Source organism: Scyliorhinus canicula, chromosome 2, assembly GCF_902713615.1.
Source record: "Scyliorhinus canicula chromosome 2, sScyCan1.1, whole genome shotgun sequence".
Taxonomy (NCBI): domain Eukaryota; kingdom Metazoa; phylum Chordata; class Chondrichthyes; order Carcharhiniformes; family Scyliorhinidae; genus Scyliorhinus; species Scyliorhinus canicula.
The window spans coordinates 843,449-856,840 of NC_052147.1; the positions used below are offsets into that span (position 1 = coordinate 843,449).

Here is a 13,392-nt window from a genome sequence, read left to right on the forward strand (position 1 = left end):
GTGGCACAATTACGCCAGTCTGGAGGGGGCAGAACGTGGCGTACCGCCATCAAACCAGCGCCAGCCCCAATTTTGGTGCGAAAATCCATTCTCTGCCCGATTGCCGAACACGATTTCACGAGAATCCAGCCACAATGTTCCCAAAATAACCCAACAAAACCAACAGCTGATGCCCTAATCAGGTTGCAGTGGAGAATGTTGTGCCCAGTTTAAATGTGCAGTTTTGTGAAGAACGTTTAACAGTTTTTTAAAATGTGTTTATCAGATAAACGTGTTTCCTGTTTCTCCTGAATCGCTGAATTAATGTCTGGATAGTTTGGATCAGCTGTGGTTTAAATCTGACCCTTCTGGCCTGTCGCTCACACTGTCGGCCTCTCAGTAACCTGAATTTCACAGTTAATAATGAATTACGTGGTGACTCTGCAATGTCGTGCTGAGATATTTGGTGGTGGTTGTTTGTGTTGGGTGATGTGGTCGGGTGCATGACTTGTGTAGGCAGCTCGAGTAGAGCAGCAGCATTGACTGTCAATTATGTTCAATCATTAATGTCTAATGTGTATTACAGAGCGTAGGTGCTAATCACCTTCTCGACTATGGGTCTACAGCTGCCACAATATCCTCATTCATCTTGCCTCGTCGCTTCTTGTCGTCAGAGGTAGGAATTAGAATCAGCTTTCGCATGATGGTTGACTTTAGCTTTGAGTCACCTGTTCTAACTGGCCATAGTAACCAACAGCATGAAGCAATACAGAGGGAGTGTCAGGAGTACACAAACTCCCTCAGGAGCTGTTCAAGAAGGCAGCTCACCAACATCTCCTGGAGGACAATTCGGGATGAGCAATAAATGCCGGCCAGGCAGCGATGCCACATCCTGGGAATTAATTTTTAAAACCTCATGTTTGCCAGTATATTTAGTTGGTGTAGATCTCGGTCTGTACTGCAGAGTGCGAGATTGGCTATAAATATTGTCTGTATGTGTGTGTTGTCTTATCTCAGTTTGATTCTCACATTGTATGTAAAGTATCTTGGCTGACTTAACCCACTCTGCCCGCATAAGTATCTCTGCCTGAGTGGAAATCGATAGGATTTATTTTATAGTAATCAATTCTAATTAGTTTCTGTGTTTATTTGTTCCAATGCTCTTGTTACTGCCACAGCCTGTCATTCAGTATGAATTAGAGCAGTCAGCAGTGAAAGGTGCATTGTTTCTGATCATTATTCACATACAGGCTCATCAAAGATGCAAATATGCCAAATGTGATGGTTTTTATAGCGATTTTTACATAAAATGTCCCTTTCAAAGCAGATTGGTGTCATTATAAAGGTTCAGCAACAGCTATCATTGTAATGTTGTACGCACACTCCTTTTAATTGAAAACCTAGCATAGAAATGGAGTCCTTTGTTATTTGATAACCCAGTGTACATCAAATTCAAAATCATGCATTACATTCAAGGCTTGTTCCACTTGTGAAAAGATGTGATCCTTTGTACACAAGGAGCTTGGGCAGGATGCTCCGTCCCCGGGAAGCCCAGAATGCCGCAGAATCGGGCATCAGGGCGAAATCGGGATCACACCAGGCGCTGCCCTGAACGCCATTCTCCGATCCCTTGCTGGCAGCGTGAACGGGTTCCACTCTGCATGACAGCAGGAGCATGGAAATACATGCAAATGGGTTGTAATGGACTGAGTGGGGTATCTCGGGGGTGGATGTTGGGGACGGACCCAGTGGGGCATCTCGGGGATGGGTGTTGGGGACGGACCGAGTGGGGCATCTCGGGGATGGGTGTTGGGGACGGACCGAGTGGGGCATCTCGGGGATGGGTGTTGGGGACAGACCGAGTGGGGCATCTCGGGGATGGGTGTTGGGGACGGATCGAGTGGGGCATCTCGGGGACGGGTGTTGGGGACGGACCGAGTGGGGCATCTCGGGGATGGGTGTTGGGGACGGACCGAGTGGGGTATCTCGGGGATGGGTGTTGGGGACGGACCGAGTGGGGTATCTCGGGGATGGGTGTTGGGGACGGACCGAGTGGGGTATCTCGGGGATGGGTGTTGGGGACGGACCGAGTGGGGTATCTCGGGGATGGGTGTTGGGGACGGACCGAGTGGGGTATCTCGGGGGTGGGTGTTGGGGACGGACCGAGTGGGGTATCTCGGGGGTGGGTGTTGGGGACGGACCGAGTGGGGCATCTCGGGGATGGGTGTTGGGGACGGACCGAGTGGGTATCTCGGGGATGGGTGTTGGGGACGGACCGAGTGGGGTATCTCGGGGATGGGTGTTGGGGACGGACCGAGTGGGGTATCTCGGGGGTGGGTGTTGGGGACGGACCGAGTGGGGTATCTCGGGGATGGGTGTTGGGGACGGACCGAGTGGGGTATCTCGGGGATGGGTGTTGGGGACGGACCGAGTGGGGTATCTCGGGGATGGGTGTTGGGGACGGACTCAATTGAGTGTCCCAAAGAATTAAAGGGGAATTAAGGATTGCTTTGTTCATACAAAGTTTGGTGAGAGTCTGGAACTTAATGGTTGAAAGGCTTGTAGGGGCAGAAATCTTTTTAATCCTCATAGAAGAAAGTTGATGTATCCTTCGTGCCCTTAATATTCAGACAAGAACTGGAAACTGAAATTAGGCTGTAAAACCTGAGCAGACACGATGGGCTGAATGGAGGCAGTGGCGCTGTGATATTGTCACTGGATTAGTAATCCAGAGGCCCGGGGTAATGCTGTGGGGACCCAGGTTCAAATCCCACCGCAGCAGATGGTGAAATTTCAATTCAATAAAAATATTCAATGTCCAATGCTGACCATAAAAACCCATCTAGTTCGCTAATATCTTTAGGGAAGGAAATCTGCTGTCCTTACCCGGTCTGACTGACATGTGAGTCCAGACCCACAGCAATGTGGCCCCTCGGGGATGGGCAGTAAATGTCCCTCGAGGACGGGCAGTAAATGCCCCTGGGGGATGGGCAGTAAATGCCCCTCGGGGATGGGCAGTAAATGCCCCTCGGGGATGGGCAGTAAATGCCCCTCGGGGATGGGCAGTAAATGCCCCTGGGGGACGGGCAGTAAATGCCCCTCGGGGATGGGCCTCGGGGATGGGCAGTAAATGCCCCTGGGGATGGGCAGTAAATGCCCCTGGGGGATGGGCAGTAAATGCCCCTCGGGGATGGGCAGTAAATGCCCCTGGGGGATGGGCAGTAAATGCCCCTGGGGGATGGGCAGTAAATGCCCCTGGGGGATGGGCAGTAAATGCCCCTGGGGGATGGGCAGTAAATGCCCCTCGGGGATGGGCAGTAAATGCCCCTCGGGGATGGGCAGTAAATGCCCCTGGGGGATGGGCAGTAAATGCCCCTGGGGGATGGGCAGTAAATGCCCCTGGGGGTTGGGCAGTAAATGCCCCTCGGGGTTGGGCAGTAAATGCCCTCGGGGACGGGCAGTAAATGCCCCTGGGGGTTGGGCAGTAAATGCCCCTGGGGGTTGGGCAGTAAATGCCCCTCGGGGACGGGCAGTAAATGCCCCTCGGGGATGGGCAGTAAATGCCCCTGGGGGATGGGCCTGGGGGATGGGCAGTAAATGCCCCTGGGGGATGGGCAGTAAATGCCCGCGGGGACGGGCAGTAAATGCCCCTGGGGGATGGGCAGTAAATGCCCCTGGGGGATGGGCAGTAAATGCCCCTGGGGGATGGGCAGTAAATGCCCCTGGGGGTTGGGCAGTAAATGCCCCTGGGGGATGGGCAGTAAATGCCCCTGGGGGATGGGCAGTAAATGCCCCTGGGGGATGGGCAGTAAATGCCCCTGGGGGTTGGGCAGTAAATGCCCCTGGGGGATGGGCAGTAAATGCCCCTGGGGGATGGGCAGTAAATGCCCCTCGGGGATGGGCAGTAAATGCCCCTGGGGGATGGGCAGTAAATGCCCCTGGGGGATGGGCAGTAAATGCCCCTGGGGGATGGGCAGTAAATGCCCCTGGGGGATGGGCAGTAAATGCCCCTCGGGGTTGGGCAGTAAATGCCCCTCGGGGACGGGCAGTAAATGTTGGTCCAGCGACGCCCACATTTTAAAAAAAATACCGTAAATTTCTACAATTGTTGGTTGCATTAACTTGGTTTATATTCCCTTGAATTTAGACTTTTAAAGATAATGGAATTAAGATATTTAAAATGATGCAAGGGATTCAACAACTAGACACGTGGGCAAGTTTTAGAACTGCTCCAACAGGAATGACCATACCTCTTCCGGTTATTCCAATTCCCCTTTTCCCCCACAACCTCGCCAGTTTTTTTCCCTTCAACTATTGATGCAATTTCATAAGTTCCTAAGATCTAGGAGCAGAATTAGGCCATTCGGCCCATCGAGCTCGCTCCACCATTCAATCATCACTGATCGCATCCTGGCCTCAACTCCACCATCCTGCCCGTTCTCCATAACCCTTCAACCCCATTACCAATTAAACATCTGTCTAAACTCCTCCTTAAATTTACTGACTGTCCCAGAATCCACCCACTCTGCGGTAGCGAATTCCACAGATTCATAACCCTTTGGGAAAAGTAGGGTGGGATTCAACTCTAGCAAATTATTTAAAGATGATTTGCCCTTCATAAAACCATGCTGACTCCGATAGATAGAGCTTTGTCTTTCCAAATGTACGGATATTACTTCCTTGATAATTGAATCTATTTCCCAACAATAGATGTTAAACTAACTGGTCTGTAATTTCCCACATTCTGCCTCCTTCCATTTTGAATCAGGGCGTTACATTAGCATTTTTTCAATCCACTGGAACCTTTCTAGGTGAGCTGGCAAGATGGATACAGAACTGGTGAGGTCATAGAAGGCAGAGAGTAGCAATGGAAGGGTGCTTTTCTGATTGGAGGGCTGTGACTAGTGGTGTTCCGCAGGGATCAGTGCTGGGACCTTTGCTGTTCGTAGTATATATAAATGATTTGGAGGAAAATGTAACTGGTCTGATTAGTAAGTTTGCAGACGACACAAAGGTTGGTGGAATTGCGGATAGCGATGAGGACTGTCAGAGAATACAGCAGGATTTAGACTTAGGCGGAGAGATGGCAGATGGAGTTTCATCCGGACAAATGTGAGGTAATGCATTTTGGAAGGTCTAATGCAGGTAGGGAATATACAGTGAATGGTAGAACCCTCAAGAGTATTGAAAGTCAGAGAGATCTAGGTGTACAGGTCCACAGGTCACTGAAAGGGGCAACACAGGTGGAGAAGGTAGTCAAGAAGCCATACGGCATGCTTGCCTTCATTGGCCGGGGCATTGAGTATAAAAATTGGCAAGTCATGTTGCAGCTGTATAGAACCTTAGTTAGGCCACACTTGGAGTATAGTGTTCAATTCTATTATCAGAAGGATGTGGAGAGGGTGCAGAAGAGATTTGCCAGGATGTTGCCTGGTATGAAGGGCATTAGCTATGGGGAGAGATTGAATAAACTTGGTTTGTTCTCACTGGAACGACTGAGGTTGAGGGGCGACCTGATAGAGGTCTACAAAATTGAGGAGCATAGACAGAGTGGATAGTCAGAGACTTTTTCCCAGAGTAGAGGGGTCAATTACTAGGGGGCATAGGTTTAAGGTGCGAGGGGCAAGGTTTAGAGGAGATGTAAGTGGCAAGTTTTTTTTACACAGAGGGTAGTGGGGGCCTGGAACTCGCTGTCGGAGGAGGTGGTGGAAGCAGGGACGATAGTGACATTTAAGGGGCATCTTGACGAATACATCAATAGGATGGGATAGAGGGATACGGACCCCGGAAGTGCAGAAGATTTTAGTTTAGACGGACAGCATGGTCAGCGCAGGCTTGGAGGGCCGAAGGGCCTGTTCCTGTGCTGTACTTTTCTTTGTTCTTTCCCATGTCCTGAGAATTTTGGAATATCATAACCAATGGATCCACTATCTCTGCTGCCACTTCCTTTAGCACCCGAGGATATTAGCCATCTGGCCCTGGGGACTTGTCTGCCCTCAACACAAGAGTTTGTTGAGTACCATTGCCCTATTGATGCTGATTGTTTGAAGTTCCACCCTTTCTATTCCCTCTTAATTGCCCGTTCCTATAGGAATGGTACTAATGTCCACTGTAAAAACTGAGGCAAAGTATTGATTCAGCATCTCTGCCATTTCTGTGTTCCCCACTGTTAACTCACCAGTTTCATCTTCCAAAGGACCAACATTCAGTTTAGTGACTCTTTTCCCTTTTATGTACTGATAGAAGGTTTTGTTATCCTTTTTGATATTTTGTCTTGATTTCTTTTGTAATTTACTTTCGCTCTTTTTAATCACCTCTTTTAGTATCCCTTTGTTTATGAAAGTTTCCCAATCTTCCAGCCTGCCACTGGCCTTTGTAATATGAAATATCTTGTTTATTGTCTTTCTGATGTCCTTTACCTCCTTGTTTAGCCATGGATGTTTTTCCCCCTCGTTCCATCTTTCTTTCTCACTGGGATATATTTTAGTTGTGAGGAATTGAGTATCTCCTTAAACAACTGCCACAGCTCATCAGCTGTCCGACCTTTTAGCCTTCCTGTCCAATCTACTCGGGCCAAAGCTGACCTCAAGACTATGTAATACAGGCAAAACGGTAGCACAGTGGTTAGCATTGTTGCTTCACAGCATTGTTGCTTCACAGCTGCAGGGTCCGAGGTTCGATTCCCGGCTTGGGTCACTGTCTGTGCGGAGTCTGCGCGGTTTCCCCGTGTCTGCGTGGGTTTCCTCCGGTTGCTCCGGTTTCCTCCCAGAAGTCCCTGAAAGATGTGCTGTTAGGTAATTTGGACATTCTGAATTCTCCCTCTGTGTACCCGAACAGGCGCCGGAATGTGGCTACTAGGGGCTTTTCACAGTAGTGTTAATGTAAGCCTACTTGTGACAATAATAAAGGTTATTATTATTGTTAGGAGTGAAATCATGATTTACTTTTTGATACAAAGTGCAATGGGAATGTGGAACTCTCTGCTCTGTAATGAGTGCAAGGGGATGAAGGACCTCATCCTGTTCTTTGGTTTCTTTCCTATTTACTCTTCAGTTGTTCAGACTATCCCACAGCAAACGTTCAAACTGTCGGTTTCCTTTCCCTTGCAGACATTTAAAAGGCTGCTATTAGTGGTGGTTTGCTTTTTGGGGGTGGAGAAGTTGAGTGTGTCTGGGATCAGGCCTGTGCCTATCCAGCTGGAAACGCAGGCCGGGTTGTTAATAACGTGGTTCAGTGTCGGTTTGCACTCCACCTGATCTATAAATAGGAGCAGCTGTTGGCTGCCGTCACTATGTCCCTAATTCAGGCTTTCTTTATTCACATGTCACAGCGCTCGACCAGAAAGACGGAGGAGGGAGTCTGCAGCTCTATAATCTTAAATGAAGCAGCACTGTGAACGCAATCCCAGCGAAGCAGTTAAATTCACCGAGAGAGTCTTGGACGTTCAGCCAGCATCAGGAGGCCCGTGCACAAGGATGGCAAAGACTGCTTTATACCTGCAGATTTTCTTTGAAATTGATTTGTCAAAGCCTAATATTTTGAATATGTATCATGATCACTTTATCTGCATTAGCTAAAATTCTTAGCATCAAGATAAAAGGTCCAGAATAACTCATTGTGCTGCTCTTTTCCAATTCCTGCCATTCAATAAAATCTCTTGTCTTCTGAGGGGCATGTGCTGGCGTACAGAGCAGGGCTGCTGTACATAGACAGTGAGGGAAGAGCTTCGGCAAGATGGTTTTGGAATGTTCCCTTCGCAGTTTGAATTGCCCACGGCACAACACAGAAAGATTACAGTAACTTGTATGATAGCTCAAAGCAACACATACCAGAACAAAATCTGCTTAACATTGTCACGATTCTGAACTCCACATAAATTATAAACTGTAGGCCAGGCATTGGTGTACAGCTGCTGGAACAAATATGGGTGTATAGTCGGTGCCTGTAGTCTGGGTGTGTAGCCAGCGCGGCGCCTGTAGTCTGGGTGTCTAGCCGGTGCCTGTAGTCTGGGTGTCTAGCCAGCGGCTGTAGTCTGGGTGTCTAGCAGGTGCCTGTAGTCTGGGTGTCTAGCAGGCGCCTGTAGTCTGGGTGTCTAGCAGGCGTCTGTAGTCTGGGTGTCTAGCAGGCGCCTGTAGTCTGGGTGTCTAGCCGGCGGCTGTAGTCTGGGTGTCTAGCCGGCGCCTGTAGTCTGGGTGTGTAGCAGGTGCCTGTAGTCTGGGTGTCTAGCAGGTGCCTGTAGTCTGGGTGTGTAGCAGGCGCCTGTAGTCTGGGTGTCTAGCCGGCGCCTGTAGTCTGGGTGTCTCGCCGGCGGCTGTAGTCTGGGTGTCTAGCAGGCGCCTGTAGTCTGGGTGTCTAGCAGGCGCCTGTAGTCTGGGTGTCTAGCAGGTGCCTATAGTCTGGGTGTGTAGCAGGCGCCTGTAGTCTGGGTGTCTAGCAGGCGCCTGTAGTCTGGGTGTGTAGCAGGCGCCTGTAGTCTGGGTGTGTAGCAGGCGCCTGTAGTCTGGGTGTCTAGCCGGCGCCTGTAGTCTGGGTGTCTCGCCGGCGGCTGTAGTCTGGGTGTCTAGCTGGCGCCTGTAGTCTGGGTGTCTAGCAGACGCCTGTAGTCTGGGTGTCTAGCAGGTGCCTGTAGTCTGGGTGTCTAGCCGGTGCCTGTAGTCTGGGTGTCTAGCTGGCGCCTATAGTCTGGGTGTCTAGCAGGTGCCTGTAGTCTGGGTGTCTAGCCGGGGCCTGTAGTCTGGGTGTCTAGCTGGCGCCTATAGTCTGGGTGTCTAGCAGGTGCCTGTAGTCTGGGTGTCTAGCCGGTGCCTGTAGTCGGTGTACACAATGAGGAGCGAGTTACAAGTTGTTTTTCCCCATTGCTGTTTAGGGAAAATGCAGTAGTTCTGCGTAGCCTCATCATTGTACAAAGGCTGCTTGGTATCATCTCAATGTTAATGTTCTAGGTAAGGAGAAGAAGGGCTGAATGGTCACCCTTGTGTTGCATCATTTTCTGAAAGGACAGCAAAGGCAGTAGATAATTTCATCTCTTGCCACAACCAACTTTCACTCTTTTGTAAATAACTCGTGCGTTAGCCAATGAAAGATTGTTTGTCAGCTGTGTTGCTCCAAGGTTGTTGGAGGACCCCCTGTGAATTGTGATGACTATTTGGTTACAGGCTTGTCTGTGTAGATCACAGTTTGTCAGCTGTGTGATGCCTGAGGCTGCTGGACAACTCTGGCAGGTTCTGGAGTGGTTTGAACTGCCTGTATTCTCATTCCACTAAAGAGCAACAGTGAGATTTTATTCATCTACATTTGGAAAATAGCAGCACAATTTGCAGGATCAGTTGAAGGTATTTCAAATTGAAAGATTGAGATAGGGTTCAGAATTATAAATAAAATCTTGGGACTAATGGCTAAAATGTGGTTGATTTAATTGGGTGTCTCATTACCTTGAAGACAGCTGCAGTTTCAGCAACATTGGAATGGGCTGCGTTATTTCACAAGTGGCTTCAGTACAATACTCTTTCACCTAAATACGACCCCACAGAAGCTTCCAGAAGCAAAAGGAGGCTTTTCACACAATCCCTAAAGTGCAGAAGGCCATTCAGCCCATCGAGTCTGCACCCACTCTTGGAAAGAGCTCCCTACTTAAGCCTCCACCGTAACCCAGGAACCCCTCCTAACCTTTTGGACACAAAGGGGCAATTTAGCATAGCCAATCCACCTAACCTGCACATCTAGTCAGCCCAGCATTTAAAATATCCTTAATCATGTGGTACCAATTTTGAGAGATAAAATAATTTGCTACAAGTCGGAGGGTTTGGAAGAACATGATGTGTAAAAGGATCTACACCATGTTAATTATCAATGATTACAACAGGAGGCCGTTTAGTCCATTGTGTTCAGACTGGCCCTCTGCAAAAGCAACTCTCCCGTTCGCCTGCCATTGTTTATTTGTATCTGGTTCTTCAATTCCCTTCAAAACGCGATGATTGAATCTGCCTCCACCACACACTCAGACAGTACATTCCAGATCCTAACCACTCGCTGTGTGAATCTGCCTTCACCACAGTCACAGACAGTACATTCCAGACCCTAACCACTCGCTGTGTGAATCTGTCCCTCTCACTCTCAGACAGTACATTCCAGATCCTAACCACTCGCTGTGTGAATCTGCCTCCACCACACTCACAGACAGTACATTCCAGATCCTAACCACTCGCTGTGTGAATCTGCCTCCACCACACTCACAGACAGTACATTCGAGATCCTAACCACTCGCTGTGTGAATCTGTCTCCACCACACTCACAGACAGTACATTCCAGGCCCTAACCACTTGCTGTGTGAACCTGCCTCCACCACACTCACAGACAGTACATTCCAGACCCTAACCACTCGCTGTGTGAATATGTTTCCACCACACTCTCAGACAGTACATTCCAGATCCTAACCACTCGCTGTGTGAATCTGTCTCCACCACACTCTCAGACAGTACATTCCAGATCCTAACCACTCGCTGTGTGAATCTGTCTCCACCACACTCACAGACAGTACATTCCAGATCCTAACCACTCGCTGTGTGAATCTGCCTCCACCACACTCACAGATAGTACATTCCAGATCCTAACCACTCGCTGTGTGAATCTGCCTCCACCACACTCACAGACAGTACATTCCAGATCCTAACCACTCACTGTGTGAATCGTCTCCACCACATTCACAGACAGTACATTCCAGACCCTAACCACTCGCTGTGTGAACCTGCCTCCACCACACTCACAGACAGTACATTCCAGATCCTAACCACTCGCTGTGTGAATCTGCCTCCACCACACTCACAGATAATACATTCCAGATCTAACCACTCGCTGTGTGAATCTGCCTCCACCACACTCACAGATAATACATTCCAGACCCTAACCACTCACTGTGTGAATCTGCCTCCACCACACTCTCACAGTACATTCCAGACCCTAACCACTCGCTGTGTGAATCTGTCTCCACCACACTCACAGACAGTACATTCCAGACCCTAACCACTCGCTGTGTGAATCTGCCTCCACCACACTCACAGATAATACATTCCAGACCCTAACCACTCACTGTGTGAATCGTCTCCACCACATTCACAGACAGTACATTCCAGACCCTAACCACTCGCTGTGTGAACCTGCCTCCACCACACTCACAGACAGTACATTCCAGATCCTAACCACTCGCTGTGTGAATCTGCCTCCACCACACTCACAGATAATACATTCCAGATCTTAACCACTCGCTGTGTGAATCTGCCTCCACCACACTCACAGATAATACATTCCAGACCCTAACCACTCGCTGTGTGAATATGTTTCCACCACACTCTCAGACAGTACATTCCAGATCCTAACCACTCGCTGTGTGAATCTGTCTCTCTCACTCACAGACAGTACATTCCAGACCCTAACCACTTGCTGTGTGAATCTGTCTCCACCACACTCACAGACAGTGCATTCCAGACCCTAACCACTCGCTGTGTGAATCTGCCTCCACCACACTCACAGACAGTACATTCCAGACCCTAACCACTCGCTGTGTGAATCTGTCTCCACCACACTCACAGACAGTACATTCCAGATCCTAACCACTCGCTGTGTGAATCTGCCTCCACCACACTCACAGACAGTACATTCCAGACCCTAACCACTCGCTGTGTGAATCTGTCCCCACCACACTCACAGACAGTACATTCCAGATCCTAACCACTCGCTGTGTGAATCTGCCTCCACCACACTCACAGACAGTACATTCCAGACCCTAACCACTCACTGTGTGAATCTGTCTCCACCACACTCACAGACAGTACATTCCGGATCCTAACCACTCGCTGTGTGAAAATGTTTCTCCTGACGTCACTAACGCTTCTTTTGTCAACTATCTAAATCTGTGACCTCATTCTTGATCCTTCGTGAGTGAACAGTTTCTAGAATCCTGTCCAGAATCGTCATGATTTTAAAAATAATTTTATGAAATCTCCTCACAATTTTCTTTCCTCAAAGGAGAAAGCCCCAGTTCTCCAATCAATCTGTGTAATGCAAGCTCCTCATTACTAGAACTATTCTTGTGAATCTTTAATGCAACTGAAAGGCTTCATATTGTTCCTAAAGTGTGGTGCCCAGAACTGACGCAATAATCCAGTTGAAGATTATGCAGGTTTTTCAACACCTGCTTGCTATTTCACTCTGGCACAATCTGAAAGTGAGTGCAGAGACCTGGGGGACATGAATGCGGCAGGGCAGGTTGACAAAGTAATATTCTAGGTTTTATAAATTGAAGCATAGAGAGAGCAGAACAGGCATCTGGTCACAACCTCATTTCAGGTTAAATAAAACAGCAAGGGCTAGGGCAGACTCATACAGCACAATGGCTGATGTCGGTAATAAGGGAATGACGTTTTCACAGAACCAATCCTTCATATCACATCACTGAGTTCCTCTGCAAGAGGAAACATTAAACGCAAGCATAATCCCACATTACTGCCCCAAGAACCCGGATACAGAATTGGCAACGAGCACCCCAAGGCCCTGCCCCGGCTACCTCCTCACCCCACGGCCCTGCCCCGCTACCTCGGCACCCCAATACCCCGGCAACCTCCTCACCCAAGGCCCCGCCCCGGCTACCTCCGCACCCCAAGGCCCCAGCTATCTCCACACCCCACGGCTACCTCCTCACCCCACGGCTACCTCCTCACCCCACGGCCCCGGCTACCTCCTCACCCCAAGGCCACGGCTACCTCCTCCCCCCCCCCACTCCCCCAAGGCCCCGCCCCGGCTACCTCCGCACCCCAAGGCCCCAGCTATCTCCACACCCCACGGCTACCTCCTCACCCCACGGCTACCTCCTCACCCCAAGGCCACGGCTACCTCCTCCCCCCCCACCCCCCCAAGGCCCCGCCCCGGCTACCTCCTCACCCCACGGCCCCGGCTACCTCCTCACCCCAAGGCCACGGCTACCTCCTCCCCCCCCCACCCCCCCAAGGCCCCGCCCCGGCTACCTCCTCACCTCACGGCCCCGGCTACCTCCTCACCCCAAGGCCCCGCCCCGGCTACCTCCTCACCCCAAGGCCCCGGCTACCTCCTCACCCCAAGGCCCTGGCTACCTCCTCACCCTAAGGCCCCGGCTACCTCCTCACCCTAAGGCCCCGGCTACCTCCTCACCCCAAGGCCCCGGCTACCTCCTCACCCCAAGGCCCCGCCCCGGCTACCTCCTCACTCCAAGGCCCTGCCCCGGTTACCTCCTCACCCCAAGGCCCTGCCCCGGTTACCTCCTCGCCCCACGGCCCAGGCTAATTCCTCACCCCAATGCCCTGCCCCGGCTACCTCCTCACCCCAAGGCCCCGCCCCAGCTACCTCCTCACCCCACGGCCCCGGCTACCTCCTCACCCCACGGCC

General features: G+C 50.4%; 1 long non-coding RNA gene across 1 annotated transcript; it reads left to right on the plus strand.

Moving 5' to 3' along the window:
- Window positions 1-511: 511 nt before the first annotated feature.
- On the plus strand, window positions 512-9,380 carry LOC119979438. Its single transcript, XR_005463721.1, has 2 exons — window positions 512-655; window positions 7,310-9,380. It is a non-coding gene; the product is annotated as an uncharacterized LOC119979438 (long non-coding RNA).
- Window positions 9,381-13,392: the final 4,012 nt, after the last annotated feature.